This window comes from Cebidichthys violaceus, unplaced genomic scaffold, assembly GCF_023349555.1.
Source record: "Cebidichthys violaceus isolate CVI_PGR_0920_01 unplaced genomic scaffold, fCebVio1.0.p SCAF_9, whole genome shotgun sequence".
Taxonomy (NCBI): Eukaryota; Metazoa; Chordata; class Actinopteri; order Perciformes; family Stichaeidae; genus Cebidichthys; species Cebidichthys violaceus.
The window spans coordinates 10,857,848-10,885,130 of NW_027176975.1; the positions used below are offsets into that span (position 1 = coordinate 10,857,848).

Below are 27,283 nucleotides of genomic sequence, written 5' to 3' on the forward strand. Positions count from 1 at the left end.
GCCTAACCTGATCAGTTTAGTACTGATCTGAGACCTGATTTCCCCGCCCTAGCAGAAAAAAACTGCTGCGCTGCTGTACATTAATCAAACCACATTACGGGGCTCTCTAAGTAAACGTGGCTCTTTATTATAACTGAAATTGATCTCCTAATGGGAGCTGGGTAATTTAATCGATTCAACATTTTAAGTGATTCCACACAACGCAAAAATAATCATTCAAACATGCACAGAAACACAAAGAGGCAGTTTGGTAAAGCACATTGTGTTCAGGGTGAGTTGAGGTCTCCTTTCCTTCCGTATTTGTTCCAACATGTTCTCTGTACGTGCCACACTGAGTGAGACCTTAGGACCGAGCCAAAACACAAGCAAGTGCATTAACCTGCAGTTCATCACACATCATCAGCCAATAAGCCTACAGCGGCGGTGAACGGCCTGGTGTCTCATTTAACGATACAATACTGTGATAGATGATCATGATCTGGCTAACCACGACATCATGCTGCTCAGCCACATTGGCAGGTCTCTCAGGGTCATATGTTTAAAAATAAAATCTATGTGCTCTTTTTAATGACTCTGGCCCCTGACTTGTGATAGGTTTTTAAACAGTTTTATATTCGCAGGACGAACAGAGTTTTATCACAGCGCCGCATGGAGCCGCGCTGACTGAGTTCCACCGGCAACTCGGAAGAATCGCATCAATCTCCACGATTGCGACTCACAATAAGGCGAATAGAGTCTGGGTAAATTTAGATATTGTGTGTCATTATCTTGTTGTGTGTTGCTTAAAGTACTCTCATTTTTATAATGTGGTGCATGCTCAATACTCGCAGATGCTCGATATTATTGTGTGGAAGTTACTGTGTATTTCATACGACTGAAATCGTGTCAAGATAATTCGCCGCTAGGCCGGCCGGAGGTTGTTTCTCATCAGGTCAGAGTTCAGAACCGCGGCTGTGCAATCAAAGAGTCGTCAGCTGTGGTCCTCTGGCTGAGAGAACAATCACACACACACACACACACACACACACCTTACCATAGTTTGTTGAGTTTAGATAGCGTGCTCATGAATGTATAGTTTTGTTGTTAGTTTAGATATGAGTTGATTAGATCATTATTATTGGAACTTAATAAACTCTGTTTTATTTTAAAGAGCAGCTGTCTGTGATTGCTTTGTGCATGTGTTGTGATAATAGCTGGATATGTGGTCTGTTGCTCGGACTTAAACCTTCACTCTGAATGTGTAATAGTACTTTGACTATTGACATGTGAGAGAACAGTAATATGAGACTTAGTTTATAGTTTGGTTATTGGTCCCTTTTTGCAGGGTGGTGCCCCGTTATTAATAATCATTCATCATTTGACTGACATTAATAATTATATTGACGTCAATAATTTAGTTTTCTTAAATGCTGATAACTCAAACGCGCTCCTTTTCGTTCCAAACACAACCGAGCCTGCTAAACAGGAAAGTCCACAAGTAGATAATTATTAATAAATAATAAAAACAAGGACATTGAAATGTAGTTCATAGAGCAGATGTCTATCAAGGGAAGTGAGAAAATCTGGCATACTCCTGAAGTCTGGCTCTCTTATCTAATATCTGTGTTTGTTTCCTTGAGGAAAGGGAGCTAGGTCTGTTAGAGGCAAAGACATTAGATACTGGATGAGTGTTGCTACGCAACCACAAAAAACCCCCACAAAAATAAATTTCACAGACGGAGATAAAAATGATCCCCTGTACACAAAAGTAGTGTAATGTGTGTAGAAAAGGTGTGCGTTTTGACATTTCACAGGCTAATACAGCGATCCATTAATTATATTTATGGATTATTTTTCAGCCACAGAGCCTCTTCCCGAGCTTCTCCTGCACACAGTATGCTGTTATCGATCAAACAGAGTTAAAGGTTTCAAAGATAAAGGCATGCAAGCATAGCACCATGCACACATGCAACACCTACATGCAAACATTCACAGGGAAACACAAACTGAATTGAATGTCATTACACTTATTAAAAGAACACAATTAGTAATGAACACCAGACATATACCAAAGAATATAGAAGAAAAGAGACAAGATTCTGGTGCTTTTTGTGACAACTGCTGCTAGATGGCACTATGGTAGAACTGCCGCCATTTTTCACTGAAAACGCCAACGAGTCTGGCCGAGGACGTATGAAGAGGTAAATACAAACACTTTACCAGCCGTAATTTAAAATCGGTAAGCTGTAAAATTCACTAATGTTAGTTGCACAACATATTAGGAATTCAAAATAGTATTAGCTGTTGGCTATTTACTAACAGTGAGATCAATTAGTTAACCCAATACAGTGTTAGTATTTGAATGGGCCCCGGGCCACTTTTTACTTGAAAAGTTGGACCCCGAGGTCAAAAAGGTTAAGAACCCCTGGTCCATAGCACATTCAAAGATATGCTTATTGCTCATTTTAAGCTGCTCTGGAAAGTGGGGCAAAAAGTTAAATTAATAGTTATAATAGGACGCATATAATATTTTTCATTGTTCAACACATGCCGTTTCGTAGAGAGATTACCTATATGACCGTAAAATTTAAAAAGAAAAATGAGTTGAACACTTTTTAGGCGGACATTTGACTGGTGTCCTTTGATAATACTGCGGTCATATTCAGTCCAAAATGGCCGTGCGTAACTCATCTGCTTCGCACTGATCTTACAATAACACGGGCCAATTAGCTTTCACTTCTTATCAATTTAGGTTCTTTACCAATCTCACAGATGCAGTGCATAGACACACAGGGATAAGAAGGCTGTTGAGGTCTGTCAGTGAGGCCTATTGAATTGCTAGAAATGTAGCTTTCATGTAGGCGATCTAATTATAGGACATATGTAGGAGGAGAATGGTGAGGAAGAAGAGATTCAGGTTAAGGTTGTTTCTAGCTGTATGTTATAGCACACTACAGTATATTTCTCCCTCAAGGCTCCTCCAGAAAACGTTTTGAATGAAGTGATGTGATAGTGTGATGTCATTGTATATTATTAAAGTCATACAGACCCTTTTAGGGCGCTTTCACAAGCCATCATTTTGTCCGTTTTAATCAAACTCTGGTGCCGTTCAACCCCTGGTGTGCTGTGTTTAGGCATCTGTGAACCCAATAATCGTACTCTGGTGCGGACCAACATCCGAAACCTCCTCTCGCAGGCGGTCTTGGACCTTTTCCAAGCGAACCAAAAGGCAGGCTGCCTGCACAGGCATTTGTTGAGATGGACACAGGTAAAGGTCAAGTTAACATGAGTGGCAGAGGACCGACTTTGACTTCTGTTTGTTTGACATCTTGGCTGAAGATAACATACAGAATGTACTCATTAAAGTCCACAAAAATAGTGACTTTTTATTTTTATTTTTAAAGTCAGTCATGATAAACTGGAGGGGAAGGGATCTGCAAATCATTTTTTTAAATTTGGTCTGCTTTAATTTGCTCTGTGAAATGGAACCAGACAAAATAGAAACGAATCAAAAGTATCCATTTCACTCTGATTGGATTTCTTGTGTTTTTTGGTTACTGTGACTTTGTATTACACAATATCTATCTATCTATCTATCTATCTATCTATCTATCTATCTATCTATCTATCTATCTATCTATCTATCTCACTTAGGTAAAATATTAAATACATTTTAAAAAGTTGCAAGTATCATGTGCTAGAGAATTTGATCATCACATTACATATTATTGAAACTGATGAAATGTACCTCTACTCTAAAATACTAATAGTACTAGAGTACTGTCATACAGTAAACTCGTGTTTCACTTAAAACCCACACATTGCTGACTGAGCCGTATTTCCATTTGGACAGCCTTAGTCACAGATGTTTGTCAGCAACTCAATAAAGTAGTCACTCCATCAGTGAATCACCTTTATTCTCATTTTTCATCAGAATAGTCTTTCCTCTCCTTCTCTTACAAAACCACCTTTCCACTGCCATATATATATCAGACTAAATATTATATTAATTTAAAGTTGGCAAATAACTTTTTGCACAAACCACTGATATAGCTAAATATGCACATAGTTCTGGGTCAGAATAACCAGAAAAGCATGCCGTCTTGCATTCTGCAAAATGCAACCGGATGCAGGACGACATCCTGGTATTTTTGCCATACTGCATTTAACATACTATGTATTGGGACACACTAAATATTTTTACTGAATAGTATGGTAGCATGGCCTTTGGAACACAGAACAATTTTTTGTCACTTTGAGCTGGGGAAAAAAAATGGCTGCTATCGAAAGAAAAAGTTCAACCACAGTAAAAGTGTATCAGTCTCAACATGAAAGACCACTCCCCCTGAACATGGTCAACAAATACATACATCATAATAAAAATAAGTATGATTCTCAGCTTTATATACATAGATATAAAGAGAAAGTGAGAAAGCATCACAGCTCATCTGTCTCATCTTACTGCAACAGTTTTGTACTCTTAGCAAGCAGAATAAAAATCAAATCATGTCCCAATCAAATGCATACTGCATGCAACAGTACTGCATTTCATAATTCTCATTATGGCAGTAGGATAGATTTCCACAGTTAAAACAGGCAGGCGTTCACTAAAGAAAGTGAACCTCAAACCTTTTTGGCACAAACTAAAATGTGTCTACAGCACAGAATATCAAAAACTGTCAAGTAACAACATCTGGCAGTGAATGCTTGCTCAGATTTATGCTCCATTTTAGTAGAGCTGCTTGTATTCAGATAACATTTAAGAAGTTTCTCTTGTTTGGTTGAGTAAAAAAAGGTGTTTATTCTGTCAGGATCCCTGTCTGACCCGTGTGTGCTAACCTCTGTTTCCACTTATCTCTCCTCATGTGTTCTGTCATTCCCCTGTTTGTTATTGTGTGCCATGTGCTCTGTGATTTTAATCTGCCTCCAGACACCTCCCATGGCCACACCCCTGATTAGTCCACAGCTGTGGACACTCCAGCGATTACCTCCTGCAGGCTGACACACATGATCCTAATCCCATTAATGATCCTCCTGGCAGTATATCAACCCTGGTCCTGTAGTCCTGGATTGTCAGTCCGTACCGTCTTCCACCCATACCATCTACCACCGTCATTCCTGCCTGTCATTCTGTGTCGGATCAAGGGATCCACACAGGTAATCCTGCCTGCATTCCGGTGTCGGCGCACGGGAAACCACACCGTCGATCCTGCCTTCTGTACAGCGTAAAATGAAGTCTGTTCTGTACCTGAATCCTGTCTCCTGGTTGCTATTGGGTCCTGTCCTGAACTCCCTTGACATATTTGTTTACATAAGGTATTGAAAATTAATGTAAAAATACATGCGTAGAACAAATTGTACCTCTGCATCTCACCCATCCTAAACAAGTAGCCAGTTTACAAGTGAGTGAAAAGTGAAAATGCATTTTTGTAATCTTTAACGAAGATGTACATTGGTGAAGCCTAAATCCACACATCAATCACCATCAATTTCCATAGACTTCCTCGCCTATCTGCTTTCATCAAAAGGTATTCTGAAGTGACACTCACAGTAGTCACGTGCAGAAGGATTTGGGGTGGAAGACAGAAGTCTCTGAGCTGACTTGTGTTTCCTATCTGCCTCCTTTGACATCCAGTTCAGAGCAGCAGGAGTGCTGCATACACTCCTGTCAAAGCACATCACGACATCCGCAGAGTTTTCCAACCAGGACAATGTTGAGCCTAATGCAGGTGGACTAATGCAGCTTTTTAATGCTTTATAACACAATAGTGGTAACTTTGTATGTTTACAAATGCATAACTCAACACTAAATTGAGTATAAACATGAAAAGAAAGGATTGGATTGTGTACAATGTAGTCCCCAAGAGTGATAATATATAATCCCTGACTGTTATTATTTTCTGTTACATTTGCAGGAATTGCATTCAAGTGAGCTTAAACAAGGAGAGAGGAAAACAACATCAAAAAAGACTGACACAATCTCTGTGTGTCACTTGACAACTTGTCTGAATTCATTAAAATGATGAAAGTGAACCTAAGGCTCCAGTGCGCTGACAGTAAATGCAATGTTGTGTGTGCGTGTGTATGTGTGTGTACCATTATGTAACATCTTCTCTTTACATTGCAGCAATGCTATGGTGAACTGGGGGACATGGTGGCTGTAGTTCAAAGCCTGGTTCATGTCCAATAAACATGTCTAGCCTGACTCTCGTCTCATCTGGCCAGTGAAGTGATTCGTGACTCTGTAGTCCAGTCAATGCATTGAGATTAAACTTGAAAATGAGGTTAATTCAGATAAGAACATTTTTTAGGATGCCGAGGGAAAGACTAGGACAGTGAGAGCATGACAGTGACTATCATCTTCATGATGAATGCTCAAGGCTGAGTATTTAAGTGCAAAACAAACAAAGTGTTGGTTTAGTTGCTGTACGCATATTTATAAATTACATGGATAGTTGGATGGTTTGTGGATTGTTGTTTTCTTGTGGAAAATTCTCTGTAAAACCAATTGAACAGCTCATTAAGTGTCATAGAAAAGTCTTTTGACTGTAAAAAGAGTTATTTCTGCCTATATAAAAAATAACATCTGAATACTATTTCTGAATAATATTTTAGAGGAAGTAAAGCTGTTTATATGGTGGTATATACTGTATGTTAAGGCAGTGTTTTTCAACCTTTTCTGATGAGTACATTTTTTACATTAAAAAGATCCCGCTGCACACCAACAACCAAAAAAGTTACAAAATGACACATTGTAGCATAATACCTCTGACAATGCTGACAATGTCATGACAAGTCTCTCAATTTGCTGATCCTCACTCAGTGAGAAACCTGGGCCTGTTTGTATCCTGACACAAACTGAAGAAAGGCACACACGGAGCTCTTCCTCAGTCTCCGTCTCTCTCTGTTTTTAGTTTTTATAGCAGCCATGCTTGAAAAGCTCATCTGACACCAAGCATAACGGAGTCGGTGCAGTCGGATCCAGAGATAACTTTCGCTGTATTGCCTCGAGCTCACCGGGTTTTTTTTCTCTTTCTTTTCACCACCACTCATACAAGGCTTTTCATCTGTTTTAGAATGTTGTCCAGGGACCAGTTCAGAGTCTGCATTTCTACTTTTCAAATATTTCGCCATCGCTGTTCATTGTTCACCGCAACCTCTCCCACACATCATTTAATTCTACCGTCTTAAATTAGCACGGTCCTTATTGCGCTGCTGCCACTCACCGGCATGGAAGAGTATTTAATTACTTAGCCAGCCACTATATTGCAGGCTCAGACGCTCAACTATGGCAAATTATTTGCAGCAAATAAATAATATTTTTTGGGACCGATTTAGTGAAATCGGACATTTTCCCATGGCACGCCTGACTATCTCGACCAGTCTTAGCTAGCACTTTAACACCTCACGGTATTACTGTAGCAATGTTTCGTCGTACCTTCCAGGGAAAACCCACAAATAGAAAGACAACATAGAAAAACACATCTCCATAAATGATTATGCTAAATGTGTTAACACATTCCGATGCGACTGTATTTTATTTCCCTTTGCAACCATTCTGCTAAAAAGGCAACACTACAGAGTTGTGATACTCTCAAAACATATGACACATGAATTTGCCTTCAATACAGTGCAGGGTAATACGAGAGAAACAACCCTCTGCTGCATCTGGCAGCTACACAAAGCCAATCTCCATAAATAATGAAGAGGAAAGATCCTTCACTGAGAAAAAAGGACTGTGGAGAAGGAGGTGAAGACTGGCGGGGTGAGGAATGAGCCAGTAAAGGTAAAGCCAGTTTGAAAGAGAAATACGATGTGTGTATTGATGACAGTTGAAACAATGATTGTGGAGAACTAACCGGAGAGGTTATGACAGCATGAAAAATGAACAGAGGAAAGAGTCTGTACGGGAGTGAAAATTACATCAGATAGATTTAGACAGACCAACAAACGGACAAGAAACCCTTTTGCTACGAAGACACAAACAAACCCAATGAGACCAAAAGACCAAATCAAAAAGGAAATATATCTCTCTCTCTCTCTCTCTCTCTCTCTCTCTCTCTCTCTCTCTCTCTCTCTCTCTCTCTCTCTCTCTCTCTCTCTCTCTCTCTCTCTCTCTCTCTCTCACACACAGAGACACACACACGAGCAGGTTTGTGTGCGTTTGTCGCTGCTGAGAATTCGGTGCAGTGACAAACTGAGCAGGGAGCCTCAAGTGTTGCTGACGTCACACACAGAAAAGCCTGTCGCCCTGCTGACAACCCAACCTGTCAACAGAGTGACAGGTGAGGCGATGCCATTCTGAGAGCACGCTGACACGCCTCACACACGGAGCACCGCTCTCAACAGACAAGAGAATCCAGGCCTCCATTTGCTGACTCAGCAACTTCACAACAGAGCAGAACTAACCCCAAAAATAATGCTGATGTGCTCTTTTTGAAGCATCACCATCTCCCACCACACAAACACACACACACAAAAATATATATATATATATATATATATATATATATATATATATATATATATATATATATATATATATATATATATATATATATATATATATATATATATATTTGGGCTTCCAGTAATCAAAAGATGAAAGCATTACTTTTTGGATTCCCTTCAAAATGATTTTCTAATTTGAAACGTCGAATGCCATCTCTCATTAGTAGTTTAGTTTTGGAGCTCTTCAATAATGCATAAAAGAGCGCCGGAAATCAGCTTCATAAATCAAACCACTCAGCACAGGTTTGATTTGTGGAAAATTTGCCTACAATCTACACTCATGCTATTTGCATACTCAATATGTGAATACTAAAACTAGTAACGTGATGAAGTAAAGTGAGTAAATCATGCTCACACACCGAGTAGTCCTAATATATTTAACTGGACAACTCCAATCCAATGCAGCTCAGTTTTATGAAAATGAACCTGTGCCATTGCTCCATGACATATGTATTGACTAAATTACAAGAATATCAGAGGATCTTTTGGGTTTGGTTAAATAATAAAAAAAATCTTCATTTTCTAGTTCATACAAAAGAAGCAGGGTGTCCATTTATGTTGCTTGAATCTGACTTGTTTAGTTTATGTGGATGCCACTAGGATTCAACCCAACGTGCCTGGTTTGCTGTATGTGATTAATAATGGTTTTGTGCCACTTCTTGCATAGTGAGGAGAGATAAATAAATTGAAAAATGTAAAGTATAATGAACTGTTTTAAAAAGGTAGTGCTGTCCTGGACTCTGATACATGCTGTGCATTTCATGATGTTTAAAGAAACAAGTACCAGCATGCCTCGCATATAAGAGCGTTTTCTTTCCTGTTATTCCTCACTCGTACCACTACTGCTGCTTGTTACTAGAAGTAACCCTCTCTGACTTCACGCTCCTGTAAGACGGTGTGGTGAACTCTAAGAAGAGTGAAAATAATAAAAGCCTATTATTTCATTTCAAATGCACTCCAATGTGTTTGCATTTCCCCCGTGAACCAATAAACTATTATTGAAAAAAGCTTGCAGAGCCAGAAGTGGTATTACCCTTTTTTGTCTTGTGGTACACTACACCTTCTTCTGTACATTCGAATGAGACATACTTATTCTCATTTCTTACTTTTTTGAGAGAGATTTGTCCCCTTTTTTTTGCCTGTGTTGGCCTGTAGGCTGCCATGTGCCATGAACATTAAACTGACTGTGCGTGATAAAGCATGGCCTCTCATCAGCAGCACCTGCTGTCTTGAGCTGAGCTGCTGGAGTATAGATCTGGTCTGAACATCATCTTTTCTGTTACTACGCCGTGCATTGCATAAATCCAGTAATTATTTTTGATCATGCAATTTTTTGATTTATCTGCATCAGCTCCTACAAATAATCTCAAATAATGGGAAAGCTTTACATGTTACGGAAGAACAATTCTTGGAAAAGAATATCAGGCTTATCTAACACACAACAGAACCAGTGGGAACTGCAGTATTCAGGAGAATGAGTAGTGCTTAAAGCAGCCTGCTCTGAAAAGGTTAGGAGAAGAAACGCTGACCAGATGGGCTGGCATCACTGCGGTGGTCTTTTTTTAATCTACCAAAGATTTACAGAAAATAGTTCTTTGTGAATTGATGAACCTAAGCACACAAGGTACCATACAATAAATGTCCACGATATGCAAATTCAATATCCAATCCAATAAATCTGGATTTTCCTACAGAAAGCGGTCCGTCTCTGGGCCAAGTAGTGGCATCCTTACACATCGTGAGGATCAAAGACTGTGGTACCACCTCCACACTGGGAAACACACCAACTGGCAGAATGACAGTAGCATGTATGTTTCACAACAGTATCTTTGTTAAAAAAAGACTAAGATTAGAGGAATCGTACGAGTAAATAGTATCACTGCAATGTGCAGGTGATGGATGTGAAGCAATGTGCCAAGTGATAAAACAACAGAAATTATAAAAGGCAGAGAAAAACAGAGAAGTTATCCGATTAAACAGACACAGGCCTGGCTGACATTGTTAATCTGTTTCTTGGAATGAGAAAGCTTCATCTGAGAAATGCATGGGAGTTTTGCCACTGTATGTAAAGTGTATGAGTGTATGAATATCCTATGTTTCAGAAAGCTCCTGAGCAACTTGCATAACAACTCCCTACATAGTTATACATAGAGAGGTGATTGCAACTATTCTTCACCCCCCATGATAATACTGATTGTGCCACTTTATTCAACACTAAGAAATGAGGAAGTGAACAACGAGAGCTTCTTTTACAAAGCTCAATTTACTGGCAATTCACCGTCATAAATGTGTTTTAATAATACAATATAACCAGCAACCAGCTAGCTGAAGTGGGCAATAGGAGTGATGCGATGGACTAGTGTTGATGGTAACTGTTAAAAAATGAAATAATATGTTAATAATACACATGTGATAATGTTGTGTAAGAAATATAGTGCCTGTAGAATCATTTCAGATATAAAGTTACGGTTACAGAGTCTATCTCCCTACACATTTTGAGTTTAAATTGTGTAGTGTGCAGCTGTAGCTAATCTATCAGATCAGAGTAGGACTCCTCCTCTGCAGTCGGTCAAAGTTCTGGAAATTCTTTTAAAGTTCGGAAACTCAATTTGGAAGCCAGAGTAGCATAAGTGGCTGATGAATGTTGTAATATAGCAGCCTAAACTAGTTGGCAAGAAACCTAAGGCAAGAAAGCTAATTTGTATACCAGCTTAAGTTTTTCTTTGTTAATCAATGAATGAAAGACTCCCATAAATCCTACACACTGTGGGGATGATGCTGATACAAAAACTTGAATCTATTCTGATAAAGTCGCCTGTTGCTGCACAGATTGCAATGTGCTTGGCACATTAAATCAGAAGTGTGCCATGTTACAGGAGCTTCTCTCCAACAAACAAATCTCAAAACAAAAGTGCTCCAGGTTACTGGACAAAAAAAATGCAACTGAGATTTAATGAAAATGTCTCGATCACACTGAAGAACTTCCACATTGACAACATGCGTGTATAGCTGTGACGTTACCATCTGTGACATCACTGTCTGTGCCACTGTGTGCATGCCGTAAAACCAGCATGTGATATGTGTTTAAATTTGACCAGTAACAATAAAAGCTATATGAGACTAACCTAAAGATTAGACAAATGGCCGATGAATCAGTGCATCTCTCCCAGCAATGTATGTAATGAGTTTCTTCCCAAAATTATCTTCATCTTTCTGTTTGACAGTGCTGCAGGGATGACGTATTTTTGTAGGCCTACCCTGGAAGATAGCATTCCACTGGTTTCCTCTACAAAAAAACGTTGGTATTTGTCCATTGGATTATTGCAGAAAATAAGATGGGATGACTGGGAGTATACAGTACACAACAAGGATGTAAAGGCAGACTAGTCAGCATGATGACTAATTCAGCCACATGTCAGCAACCGCCTTTTTTAAGACACGTAAGAGCTTCAAAGTTCACAAGAGGGGTATTTACTGACATGTTTTATATCGTAGAACAAAATGTTAAAGGCTTATTTCAAGCATCTAACAAAAACATGTTTAAAATAACCCATCGACTTTGAGTCGAGAGAACTGGAAGTGCAAAAATTCTAACTCCTTTACGGGTTTCAGGACTCATTCTTGCAGCTCTCAATTCGTTTTTGTGTGGACTCTATGTACTGAAGATAAAGTATGCACAATATTTTGTAATACTACTGTAGTACATATAATCCACGTGATAAAATGAATGATTCAGCCCCGTGTCAGAACCACAACACTCACACTATGTTGCGAATGGTACACTTACTTCTAAAAACACATTAGTCCCTCCCAGGAGAACCTCACAGTGTGCATTATGCATGTACTGTAGTGGGTACACAAGCAGTAACAATAAATACTTTTCAGGAATTCAGACATTCGTTTCCACTTTTTCCTGCAGTCTTTCTTGGCATAAAGTGAAAACATTTTATTCTTTTCAGATGACAGAAATTTTAGAGTGATGTGAATATGACTGGGTTTTTTCAAATATTTTGCCATAAACCGATCTTGATTGATTGATGAAAAACTGTACTTAAACAATCCAAGGGTGCCTTAAACAACCCTGCAATTGATCCAGCATTTGTCTAAAGAGAGCAGTGCCAGTGAAGAGAGAGTCACTCACGTCTTCTCATCAGAGCATTCCTCTTCCCCCTCCTCAGGCTACCCCCCTCTATCTCCACTTTCTCTTTCCTCTCATCCTCTCTATTCCTTGGTCTTCTCTGCTACCTTGCCACTATCTTACGTTCTTCCTCTCACTTCTTACTCTTTTGTTCCCTCTCTTCCTGGAGTCTGATAGTCCCATGTCATACTAGTAGTCAGCTCAAGTTCCACACTATTGGAAACTGGATACGACACACCCACTGCACCTCCACCCTGCCATCCTCCGGCCACCACACTCACAAACCAAAACAACATGACACCTGCACAGCGTGTTAAATGGCCATTGCCATGTACAAAAAGCATGTGCTAAGGTTTATGGAAATACTGTATGAAAATACGTTCTGCATGCAAATGTGTGAACGTGCTGAAGGGATGGAAACATTTTGCTGATGAGCGGCACATTTTCATCTCTTCATCATTCACCTCAACTGTCTCAAATCCTGCTCTGGACTGAAATACTCTTTAAAGAAAAGAACGCTCTTGTACCGCCGCACAGAAATGTAAGAAGCAATAAATGTCAGCCCCCAGAAAAGAGTAGCTTAAAAGGAAATACGGCAGGTAGACAGTCAAAGAGTGTGTGTGTGTGTGTGTGAGAGTGAGTGAGTGATTACCTACAGTAAGGCTTCGTCCCGCAGCTGAGAAAGGCAGCGCTAACATCCAGACACTGAACACACTCCACTGTACTACTGCTGCTTCTGCTGGCTTACTCTCCCATATATATGAGAGAGAGAGAGAGAGAGAGAGAGAGAGAGAGAGAGAGAGAGAGAGAGAGAGAGAGAGAGAGAGAGAGAGAGAGAGAGAGAGAGAGAGAGAGAAGGGCAACCAGCTGTGAGGTTCTTGCATACCTCATAGGCAGTCACTCAGCATCACAACTCTACAGATTTTCTCTCTCCATTCCTCCCTCTCTTTTGCCGTCATTCACACAAACAACTGTGCGGAGATTCTCACCGTCTACTGACTAATCCTCCGGGATGGAGTAATATCACAAAAAGTTAACCACTTGTTACAAACTCCTGTCTCAAATGTCCGCTGATGTTTGGCCGGTGAGAGAGATGGTTTTATCTCTGCTAATCCTCTCAGCTGGATATCTGATTACATATCAGTTTAACTGAACAATAAACCAAAGCGACAGTGACAGAAAGAGAGGCGGCAATAAAATAACGGTTTTATCTAACGACGTAACATTTTCACTGCGATCAAAAAACCTGCATTAACGGGGCAAGTGTAGCAGCAGCCTAACAGCACCATAAAATACATTTATATAACCACAATAACAAAAAGTCAATTTATTTTAGTTTTTAGTCTGATGATCTAGTAAAATAGGAGCACAGACATTCAAAGCTTCATTCAAAAAACCTCATTAGAAGCTTTGAATGTTAAAAAAATTACATTCGGTATAGCTAGCTATATATATATATATATATATATATATATATATATATATACATACATATACACACACACACACACACACACACACACACACACACACACACACACACACAAGTATAATTTAAATCAGGTGAATCGATCAATTGTCGTTACTGAGTATTAATGAAATATACTGTAACGGCTGGCGATGCAGTTATTTTGCTTCAGGTTTGTCAACACTTTCTGTATTTCTGTTTTTTGACATATTAATGACTAGTTGTAGACAGATATCGGGACATTCTGACAGCTATGAGCCTGACGTAAGTTTTATTGCAACTCGGTTGCTCGTAATTACGGTCTGAACAATATGATGCAATCAGTTCATTAGTACGCAGAGTTTGGTGACATCTTCTATTTCACAGCATAGCACCACTCAACCTCAACCTGACTAGAAGCTTAATCACCGGATACAATCGAAAACACGGGTGTGGAATGAATAGTCATAAAACTTGGAGCCCTAAAAAAACCTGCGCCCACAAATCATCACACCATTTTCCTCTATTTGCCTCCCACAGTAGACACTTCAGCTACACCTATCCTTCTCGTCATTCTTGAAAAAGAATTGCTCTCCCTTCCTGCAGCTGTATGTAAAAAGTTGGAAATACTGTAAAAGCTATTTATTTATAGCTCTGGTGGTGTGCCTTTCAACACCAAGAACAAGTAAAACCTTACTGTTGAACCTCTGAAACCAACTAGCATCAACGCTGTGGACTTGCTGAGTGGATACTTCTGCTTTAGGACATCATGCGAAAGTAGTTCAGGTTTTTTTACACTTTAGTGGCAAATCAATGTTTACGAAACAATTAATTTTACAGTGTTTGTGAGAAAAGAAAATGGCCTTAAAAACATTTGCAGTAATGAGGATATGTATGTATTCACTGTAGCACACAGCAATACAGTAAACAGTCAATAAACAAGGAATTACAGACATACACACGGAGGATATCATACAGGATAAATATGCAAAATCTCTGTGTGTATGCTTCATGTTGAAAACATCCCAGGTGGCTTTGCTGTTAAGTATAATGTATTCTCATGAGAACATGAGTAAGCTGTTAATAATGTAAAGGCCAGTCTCTTCCTCTCTGTCAGTCCTTTCTGCCTGCTGGCTATTCAGATCACAGGAGGGTGCTCCTCACCGTGAGCCATCAGTCCAGAGGAACAACAAGTCTTATCCTGGAAGAAACTAGGTTCACTACACAAGTCAGAACAATAGATCTTTTTTTGGTAAGGTGAATCATAAAAGAGCTGCTATAAAATAGACAGAAAATGAGCAGTGTAGATGACTGAAACCAGTAAGAGAAAGAAGAGGATGATGGAGATAGGAGAGGAAAAAATCTGACAGGAAAACAGTTTGACAGCAGCACAGGGTGTCACAGTACTGGAAAGCAGCAGACACTAAAATTATACTGAAAAAGCAGGATGGAAATATAAAAAATAACACCTGACAGCACAAAGAAAAGAATGGAAATGCTGGGGAGATTACACAACAGGGAGCATATACATTTCTTGCTTTTTTCTGTAACATCTCTCTGATCTCTCTGTATTTAGGAAGCCAAACGGGGTGATTGCCAAGACAGACGGGGCACGACAGCAGGGAGGTGCCACTCTGCTTCCTGGCACAGACCGCTCTGAAGAGTCACAAGAAAACTCTGGTGGAAGCACAGTAAAGAGAGGGAGTGATGCCTGTGTCTCTGTGTGTGTGTGTGTGTGTGTGTGTGTGTGTGTGTGTGTGTGTGACAATAGAGTCAGATCCCAGGACACAATAGCTGTCTCTTTCATGTGTGCTGTTGTATGAGGGTTGTTCAGCATTAATGTTGCACAAGTCATAAGACCTGTCAGCAGGTCTACAGTTGCTGAGCTCATTCTAACACAACACACCTCGTCCTCACAGCCTAGGGCGGGACAGAGTAACTGATCAAACCTAGATCTCTCTTTTAAAAAATAAAAAAAATCCTTTCGGAAGCCTCAGTGCAGAAGCACATTTCCTTAAGCTGAAGCAATTCCGACAGGTTTATTAATGACAAAGCATGGCTACTGGGGCTCAGTGAAGAATGACTGCATGTACAGTACAGTCTGCATGTGTGAATGCACTTGTAGTTGAGGCCATAGTCTGTTCAGCCTTATGCTTGTGTTAACACTAAAACCTCCCAGCACTGCCCTTGAGGTAACAAACAACTGTTTTCACACATACAATTGTGCAGTCTATACGGCCTAATAGAATGTTTCCTACACACAGTCATACTTGTGTGTGCGCGCGCGCGCACACACACACACACACACACACACACACACACACACACACACACACACACACACACACACACACACACACACACGATAAACAAACATGGGACGCTTCCACCCGTGCCTGAATCTCCTGAATCCCGGAGCGCGCACCATCTGTCTGCTCATTACTCACAGTGCAGAAACATACGCACACATAAACACGCATAGCATAACATCATAATGATCATAATAATCAAATGCAAACTTGATGTTTCAGCCGTAGACACTGCATGACATGACTGAGACGAGCTCTTCAAAGCCTCTGCCAGCATTCCCTATCATCCTACCATCATTGTGCTACTACTATCAGTGGAGGAAATGTGAAGAGCTACAGGCTTTATCAGTGCTGGAAGTACTATGATGGCCACAACCCCGTACCTCGCATCAAGCTTGTGACATTTACTCTAGAATACAAATCAATAATCATTGAAACAAATGTAATGCAACCACAGGGAGTCTGCATACAAATACAGGGACTGGCCAATCGCTATCCCAGCAGGAAACCGATGAGCTCACCAGAAGTCGCTTGGTACAAGTGGCACACACTCAACTTCTGCCCCTTTTCTGATTATTGTTCCCATCACTTGTAAAAAAATGTTCTCTCTCTTCCTTTTCTTTCTGTATTTTTCCCCTTTATTTTAACCTAAATCATATTCCCTCTCTTTTATCTCATCTCTTTTTTGGTGCATATAAGGTCTCAATTTGCTGACTCAGAGCCACAGGAGCATCTAAAAGCTAGCTTCACCTTATTTGGCTTAGAGAGAGAGTGTGTGCGTGCGTGTGTGCGTGCGTGTGTGCGTGCGTGCATGCATGCGTGCGTGCGTGTCAGACAGAGAAAGAAATTGAGCCCTCTGTATGGGTATCGGGTATGACGCATCTCTTTTATCTGTGCACCATATTATATATTAGGCTAGATGACTGTAAATGCCTTGTTGAATATTGATTACTGAAATAGGAGTGTATTTGCAAAATGATGCGATTGCCAGCATTTTAAAGATTAAGTTCTTATTTTCCAATAGGGATGCCCAGTCCAACTTCTCTCTCTGGATACTGATTCCATAATCTCAACTCATGCTCTGCCAATACTGAGGATCCATCATGCCAATAAGCTCTTTATCTCAAGTTTAAGATCTGTTCACCCCAAAGTATGTTAGGTAACCAATGAAGCCATGGAGTGTGCGTGTGTATGCGACAGGATCATTGTTATTTAACACAGTTGACTGGGTTTTAAAGTCTATTTGTGAGATCCAAGATGTGTCCTTTTCTTCGTGATAATAATTATCTTGTGACAGCTGTGATAAAATAAGCACAACAGAAAGGCCTGCACGCTGACGTGAAAGATGACCACTGCCATCTATTAGAGACAAGCACCATCAGTGCTAATACAGAGAATCATGTTGTAAAAACACAGTAGCCAAACATAAATTAAAATATAAATGAAGGTAGTAGAACAAGGACAGTCGACAATGATTCAAACAAAACAAAATTGAAAGGAGAAATAACCACAGGAGCAGTGATGAAATGAAAAGGAGTCAGGAGTCAGGGCAGAAAAAGGACGAAGAGATTACAAAGAGCATAGTTAGGGAACCGATTATAGAGTAGTAAAAACCCGGAGTATCAATAAGGTCCGGAGTCAACGGTTCTGCTGTCTGTACTTTAGAAGTTACGGAGATCTCCGTGGAACAAAAGCAGCATCTCAAACCTCCTCCGTCTGTCTCTGTGCCTGTCCGAGTTCTGCTGTACTCTTTCACACTCACTGACTCCGGCTCAGTGCAGCGTGAGACACACATCATGCCAGAGAGATCAAAAAGATCCAAAGTGTGGCTACAGTTTACTCCAGTAGATGCTGAAAACTCTCGTCTCAAATGCAATAAAACCCTCACAAGTAAGGGAGGCAATACCAGCAATTTATCAAAACATTTGGTGAACACGCAGAACATGAATGTGCAGAAATGCACAGTTCTCCACTGTTTGTCGAGCAGCCGTCCATCCTTGTCCACTGCAGGTAACGTTAGCAATGCCATACGGAGTTTGATCATAAGAACAGGCAAATAAATCAAAGCTAATCTCTTAGCTAATTGTTTAGCTGCGACTGTATTTTAAAAAGGACCTTGGGACTTTTTATAGATTGTCGGGCTGAGGCTGCAGCCATGACCCAGCCCCCCCCCCCCCCCTCTACCACTGCCGGTCCCTTCACGCTAGCAGCTACAGGGAAGATGACAAAGGAGAGGGTGGACGAGTGTCATAGGGCTGCAGTATCGATAAGAGTACCAGTATGGATAAAATCCTAACGATACCTATCCCTAGTCATAGTCTAGTTAAATGCAGAGTAGCCAACAGAGGAGGCGCACACACATTTGGAACCAGGCCAGACACTTCTGGGAGAATCCCTGCTATATGGATCTATAGATGGATTCATTGCACTGCTGTTGGCTTTTGTCTTTTCCATGTCTGCGTCTGTCACCCTCTCTTTCTCTTTGAATTTGCTTGCTACATCACTTTCTTCTTGTACTACTGCCACCCTAGTCGAGGCTGTGTCGATTAGGACCAATGTGAAGACAAACTGAAGTAATTGGTCACCCACAGAAGAGGAGATGGGGAGGAAAACTCTGACTCTTCATATGCATAAACAAACACTCTTTTCTCTGCTGCCTAAAATCCTTTACAGCGTTCGGTCGTCTTTGACCTGCTGTTACTACAAATATGTAGTAACAGCATACCTGAAGTTGATACTGTATCAACACAGGCAACAGAGGTCCTGACCTCAATAAAACAAAAGCTATTTCAAACTTTTAAATGAAAGCAAAGCAGCTGTCTTGTGGCTGTGAATGTGGCTTGAAAGATTCTTGAAAACTAACATTGCTCACGTCACAATATGATTAAGCATAATGATTGAGTCACATTGTATTGTCGCATGATTTCCGAGAGTAATCTAAAATTGAAATGAGGTAGTTCATAGACGTTTAAGGCAAATTATTTATTTAATGTCTCACTGAATTCTTTGTTCTTGCTGAACTCTGAATCAAACTCGGTTCCCTTTGAATAATTTCAGTCATGTTTACATTGTGAGCTTGGTACATGAGCTCATCCATACACTAAATTATACACACCATACTTTTCTAATGCACCCTACGCTGCAATATTCAACAGAAAATCTGAGGATAGAGACACAACTGCCTTTCATGCATCTCCAACCCTAATCTTCCAAATATCTCAATATCGATACTGCGACTTTATTGCACAGTTTTTAACTAGCACTTTTACAAAATACTTAAATAATGACACTTTTGATAAATAATCATCAGTAATGTGGATATAATGACTAAGTGGGTAAGGGCAAATAATATAAAAGCTATAACAGTCTGGTAAATTCAGAAAATTACTTAATTTTACTGTAATGCAGCTTTTAAAACCAGGAAAAGACAACACTTATGCCACATTACAATTTTAAGATATCTTATATCAAAGTCTCGTATCACGAGCCCTAGAAGAGCAATTGTAATAGTGACAGTTTCTACAGCTGAGAAGACAATATGTATAAATGACTCGGAAGATATTTCATGTGGAAAGAGTTTCAGAAGTATCTAGTATTGTTGACTTCTCTCTGAGCATTTCTCCCCATGTGAATGTTGAACAATGGTGAGAAACGGTGAGCTAAGAATGAAGCCCTCCTCAGACCTTTTATTATCATTTACCGCTGTGATGCTCCACTGGAAATAGCTTAGCGTGACATCACATGTATTGTAATAGACAAAAATAAATGTGCACGTTAAACAAAAACAGATAAACAAATATAGGCCCAGAAATGCAATATGCATCACAATAGACACTATATTTTAGGACAGGCTTTTCCTTTTACAACCCGGGATTCTCCCCCCACACAATGAATCATCACAACCTACACTCCAGACCTAGAATAAAGCTGAGCAAACGTAGTAGCAAACCTTGCACATTTCACCCAGTGATTCATCCTCTTTCATTACAACACCCACGAGCATACGCATACTGCCACATGGTTATATTCTAACCAATGACAGCTCATTGAACCCTTTAGTACCCCAGTAGATTTAGAAAAAAAGTCTGGTTCTACAAAAGCCTTCATTGAAAACTGTCCGTGCCCCAGGTTCCTAAAGTTTGAAGACGTCTTAGAGATGCACCAATAACACTTTTCAAACAAAGTGCAAGTACTTGCATTTGAGTACTTGCCAACATTACAGTTTAAACAATTACCTTGAAAACATGTTTTATTTTCTTTAGATGCTCCTCACTTTCTGACTGAAACAATACAACATGATGCTGTAGCTGACATTTTAATATTCAAAGTGGTCAATGGACTTTGTGCCTTTCTAGACCAATCAAAGCGCTTTAAAACTACATGTCATTCACCCATTTACACACTGATGGCAGGCTACCATGGAAGGTGGTAAATGAACCATTTAACCCGTTTGTGCATCAGGTTATCGTTGCAGCTGGACGGCCTATTCGGCTCAACTGTCACGAGGTTAACCTCAGGTCACCGTAGTGATATCGGGTGTTGTATCTGAGTAGTTCTACGACCAGTCTTAGACCAGATATTGGTATATACGTATACATAAATAAGATGAAACAGATGATCTCTGCCAAAAGGAAAAATGGATAGAGCGAATGTGGTTATTCATGTTCAACCCCTCTGTCCACTGTACAGGCTATGGGTTTCATGACCAGAGTATGGGGTGATAGGAATGGTCCATTGATGCAAGTCACTGGATTGCTGTAGATGCAGAACACTTTTTTTCTACTTGAAGCGAAACTGCGCTCAGGCAATGCACTGGTGAGCAAAGAGAATAAATGAGTGTGAGCAGCAGGAGATATTTCATGATTAAAGCAGGTGAAAGACAGGAATGAAATGATGGCTAATAAAGAGCAACATTGCCATTTTCCAGACGATGACACTTCGGTCCCACTGTCACTATCAAAAGGTAAGTGATCACACACTCCAGTCACAGAAATGTCTAATGGGTACGACGGTCTTGCCGCTGCATGCTCTGATTCAGGTATTGACATATACTGGTTATCAGTCTACGTGGATGCACATTTTCATATGACTATTCATCTGGATTATCTTAACCTCCAACGAGATTTTTTCTCTTGATAAGAATTAAATGATATGTGTGAGCATGCACACACTCAACATATTCCGTTTTCCTTTTGCAGTGGCTAGCGCGTAACATAGTATACTGCTACATAGACAATACCATCTGTTACATAAACACACAAACAAAGAGCTCCACTTGAAGGCTGACATCCCTCCATGCTGATGTGTGTATTTCTGAGATGTGAGGGTGCATGGCTTTACACACAAGAACATGAAATGAGCACTGAGCTGTGTGGGAGTGTTCCGTGTCTGTGGTGAGTCACTGCCGTCATGTCATTAAGCCAAGTAGTAATAAACATATCATATCCTCAGAAATCTCATTCTCACTAGGAAGGCTCTCAACTGTGTAATTGGCGAAATAAATGTCTATAACTCGGCTAAATGTCAAACTTTGATCGAAGAAAAAAAATGAATACAAACTGAATAATTTCTCACAGGAGTTAGGAAGTTACAGTGCAAAATAAACAATACACAAGAAAAAAAATATTGTTGTAGAAATAATGATATTCAACAAAAAACAGTCTGAGCGAGGTGCTATGAAACTCACCCCTGATTCTGTGGAGTTCATGGATAGTACAGAGTGCGGACAGGCTGATGTCTCGCACAGCAACATAACACATTCAGAGGACTGTGGGACAGAAAGTTAATGGGCATGATGCGTGCCCATAAGTAATACGTCAGCTGGTGTGTCAACAGCGAATGTGCACAGCAATCCTTTCCTAAGCTCACGGCTTCAGAGGTCAGACCAAAGACTTAACACATTTGTGGATGAACATGCATCCCTCAGAGAGCCTGCCAGGCTGAACAGGAATAGGGCCCCCCTCACACTTCTTAGGATAGAATTACAAGTCAGCAACATTCCTCAACATCTCTGCCATTTGTCCTTGATATGGAGAATAAAGAGATATTGAGAGATGGAGACAGAAGGAGTGACAAAGTGACAAATCAGAAGCAAGCATACAAATAGAGGTACAATGAAAGTGACTCGTGGTAAAGTATGAAGTGAAATAAAGTGAAATAAAGTGAAATGGAAAATAACGCTGTGACGTTCAAGTCCGTTTATAGAGACCACTATGGCCTTTGGTCATAATCATGACTTAATAATAGCTGCCACCTGTTTGAGTTGGAGACTCCAGTGCTACTCAAAGTGTCTGGTAGGCCTCTGGTGGGACAAGCCTGATTTACACACCCTATCAACCCATCACATAGTGATAGAAGAGCAACCGTTGAAATAACCTAATAAAAATACAAGTCATATATGCATTTAGTTTGATATGGTGACTGGAAAATCTTAGTAGGCTCTACATTTTAAATTAAAAAAAATGGTGATTCAAGAATAATTTATTATCATTGTGCAACCCTGTGTTGCACAATGATAATAAATTATTCTTGAATCACCATTTGCTACACAGGAAAAAGGTGAAAAACAAAACAAAAAACAGTAGTGGGGACTTAACAATCCAGTATTTTAAGTTCAAATATTTTGAAAAATGTGTTAAAAATACAGTGTGACAATAAAGGAATAAGCAGGCAGACATTGAACACATGCACAAGGGGGCATCCGCCAAATATATCAAAATTCGGTTCTATTATGATTTAAAATCACATGACATAACACTACACCAACACCACATTATTACCCATACCATGCTTACCAACACTTGGTACACTGAGGTCTTAAGTTCTTCAGAAAGAACCCTTAATTTGAGAAATAGAATCAATAGTTTAAAGGGAGAACAGTTCTGTTGCTAAAAATGTTTCCAGACGCCTACATTTGTTTTTATCTCTCAGGGCAATACAATCTTAACACACATCCATCTGAAAGCATCCCAGCTTCATTAAAACGTCATTAAATCAGTGAGGTTAGAGTCACAGAGTTGCATCATCTTAGTCCTAAAGAAAGCAAAGAGTCCTGACAAAGGTTTCAGACTTTCAGATTTGATCTAAAAACAGATCAGACTCCTTTAAAATGGAAATATCACTTCATTCAACAATACTGTGTGAAAAATGAATGCCTAGTGGAAACAACATCATTTAATCTGAAGTGCCTTTAATCAAATGATAAAAACAAGTGCTCAGTTATATGACTTCTTAAGAGGAATGATTTTCTAGTGGGCGCTCTGAAGACAAAAAAAAGAAACCTGCAGCAATTGGCAAGCTAATTACACAGGCTCTTTATAGTGGAGAAGAAATGCAGCAGTGAAGCTGCCTGGCTTCTGTAGTATTCAGGATACAGTCCAAGAAATGAGATTAGCACCACACCGAGAAGGAATGTTGTGAATAAGAACATGCTTACTTTAGCAACCATACACAAATCCTTCTGTCTGTCTGTCTGTCTGTCTGTCTGTCTGTCTGTCTGTCTGACCTGCTTGTTTGCAAAGCGCCTGAGAACATATGCATCGGGGACTTTGATTCAAAACAAAATAAACCTGCAATATCCACTTTTTCAAAACATCCATCTCCGCAAGAAAACTCATAAAATTACAAATTGTTATATTTTAATGTACATGAAATATAAGGAACGTCCCACCTGTCTATTAATGAAATTGCGCACTGAAGAAATGATATATGAGAAACTCGCCTAGGTTATCTTTTTCAACATAAACAGAGCAAAATACCACTGAAACATAAATGTCTCACAAAGACCATGTTTACCATTCCACACATCCACAGAAGGTGTGACTTCTGTAACTCCTGACCTTAAAGCCTGGTTGACTGTGAGCTGGTTCAGAATACTAAGATTAGTTTAAAACCACATTTCATGGAGGGAAAAAAAACACAATGATGATTTCACCTTTATCAGAATAACTAAATGTCACCTGTGAAGAGAGAATATGATTTATGCATGAATGATGTCTTCCAATCACAATAAAAAATGTTTTAAAGTTATTGGACAAGCGCCCTTTAATCTCAGAAACAGAGAGTGCAGAGTGTGCAGAAAGTGGCCTTGGTTTGATATTGATGGAAGGCTCAGCATCACATCCAGCCAGCCAAAGTCCACTCTAATCATGACCTGCCAGTTTCCTCTCTCTTCTCTCCAGAGATCAACATCAGCACCAGTAGGTGGCACTAAGTATCTTCCAAACACCAGCCGAATTCTGCAGCAGGATCAGCCGCCCTATAGTACAGAGCAGTTCACATTGATTATAGACCATGGCCTCTCTCTCTTAAGTATGATACACACTGAATTCATCCGGTCAATTTCATACTGGAGTGATGTTGATTTTCTTTGATGTGGCTTTCAGGGACTGAATGAATCTAAAGTCCTGGATTAATACTGTTAGTTGTAGTTTATCCAATGCACTGAATTAACTCAAATAAGTAATGCAGACATGGAGAGCACACAACAAACAATTAATCCATACAAGGGCATTTGCATTTTTTAAAAAGCAACTGCGTTTATTCCTTGGTATCATTTTTAATCAAACCCTCTCCTTCGAACGGCACGTCAATCACATCACAAAAACGCCTTATTTCATCTAAACATTGCTCCACCCCTCCCTCTCCTCCTCAGCCGCTGAAACACTCATCCACACCTTCATCACCTCTCGACTGGACTACTGCAACAGCATCCTGTACGGCTCATCAACCAAAATCATCAACAAACTACAATACATCCAGAACTCAGCGGCCCGTCTGCTCTCCCACTCCTGCACCAGAGACCACATCACCCCAGTCCTTCAAAACCTCCACTGGCTCCCCATACAGCAAAGAATCCAGTTCAAGATTCTTCCCTTCACATACAAATAAATGTATTATTATTCCCAAGTTAAACTCTAAAAGGTAAACTTTAAATGTCATGACTGAGTAAAAGACAAACATTGGGTGGAGCAGCCTTATGATCATATCGTACTTTCCTGTGCTCTTATCCAAAATAAAAATGTAACCTCACTTTTATTCTAGTGGTGTTCTAATAAGAGCATCTGTTACACATTATAGATTGCTCTAGACATCAGTTAAGTGTTTAACATGAAAATGTTGAGAATCACTAAAGTATATTATTTTTACTGAAGCATAATGAATGAAATCAGTGGACCAGGTCCCTCAGCTATAGCTGTAGAGTTAGAGAGACATTTATGTTTGCCTTGAGCAAACTGAACCTCACTGTGGAATCAAACAAACTTCAACATAAACCCTGTTAAGTGGTGAAATTATGGATGTCTCACAGTCAATCGACTCAAGAACACGAGACAGACACCCAGAGACAGACAGATTTACACAATCGCACAAAAAGGCAAAGCTATTCAGAAGGCAAACATACTAATGTTGAGTTTGGTGCTTCTCACATTCACGTTGAAGGAAATCTAAAATCAGAACAGCCACATCTTAAGGTGCCCATTTGTATTGGAACATTTTTAGTTGGCAGTTTTTCAAAGCAAGTAGCACTGCAGTAAAAAATTGGCAGCCATGAAAGTTCTACTCTAAATCAGTCTTCTAGCTGCTCAGGTCCACTTTCTTATGTAACTACCAAATTCACTGAATGCTCTGCTTTATTGTAGCAACCCTTGTTTAGTCTCTCTCTCTCTCTCTCTCTCTCTCTCTCTCTCTCTCTCTCTCTCTCTCTCTCTCTGGATCAATACCTTGGCTTTTCAACTGATTACAATTACTGCCCAAGAACCCCACTGACACACAAAGAGTTTCCCTCGAGTTCAAACGGCTAACATCCACTTAACTTTTGTCAAAATAGCTAATAGGAGCCCAATAATTCTATCATGAAATAATAAAGCGCTCAAGGATTAATGAACTCATCAGTAATAGTCATACAAGTACAATACGCTGCCCTTGTCCTATGTTATTTTTGTGTGGCCTCATTAAGCATGGTATACATGTTGCAACTTCAGCTTCAGTTAGCGATGCATTAACACCAATATCAGATATTGGGCCGATAATGACTCAAATGGCTGGATCGGGTATCGGTGACAGTAGTGCCAATCTATTCACTCCAAATCTACTATACATGTTTTCTACAGGAATTTTAATTCCCGTTTCGGTTTTGACTAAATGAGGCATCATTTAAAAGTCTTGAGTGGGTTTTAGGTACAATGGGTCACATTCATAATCCAACAAAATGGATTTTTATTGTGCAGCATACATCGCACACATGATACACAACAATCATTCAGTGGGATAATAGGAAGCAGACATGAATTCTTCCTAGTATGCAGTGCGTCCAATGCACACAGCCATGCTCCCATATTGATCCTAATGGGCTGCAGCAACACTTATGAATCACGCTTTTGGGACGGATTCATCCATGCTACACAGAAACTCATTTGCAAATATTCAATATCCACTCACCACTGAGGAAGTGGGCTCTACATTGAGTTGCAAATGATCTATTTGATTAGCATGAGGAGTAGGAAACACATCCCACAGCCTTTGGTCACCATGCGTTTTGTATGGAAAGAATGGCCACAGCCCACCTGTGCCGTATCACTGCTGTCCGTCTGTCTCCGTCTGCCTGGGTCCGTCCTTGCTTTCATCGTGTGCAATGGACCCAATTACAAGAACTGTCAGAACTCAGTTGCTAGGTTATTACATTTCAAGAGGGACAGGGGTGAAGGTTTGAGAAAGATGCAATAAGTAGCTGACGCAGAGGCTTTGCTTGGGCTCCGATACAAGAAAATGACATTCAGGCAACTTATCCTTTTACACAAATAATACAAACTATACATCTCTTGGCGAGCCATCGTTGGACGTCATCTGTAATTTGACCACCCTCTCTACACATATACACACACATCTCCTCTCCTACGCTTT

The 27,283-nt window shown here is 40.0% G+C and overlaps 1 protein-coding gene across 6 annotated transcripts in view; it reads right to left on the reverse strand.

Annotated features, from left to right (window-relative positions):
* Positions 1–27,283, reverse strand: part of mctp1a (multiple C2 domains, transmembrane 1a) — a 126,205-nt gene that overhangs the window by 92,623 nt on the left and 6,299 nt on the right. Inside the window, exon 1 of one of the 6 annotated variants that reach the window (XM_068703076.1) lies at positions 13,281–13,366. The exons of the other annotated variants lie outside the window; for them this stretch is intronic. The gene's annotated coding sequence lies outside the window, so the exon portion shown is untranslated. Of the gene's footprint in view, positions 1–13,280; positions 13,367–27,283 lie in introns of those variants that run through there. 6 annotated transcript variants of the gene reach the window in all.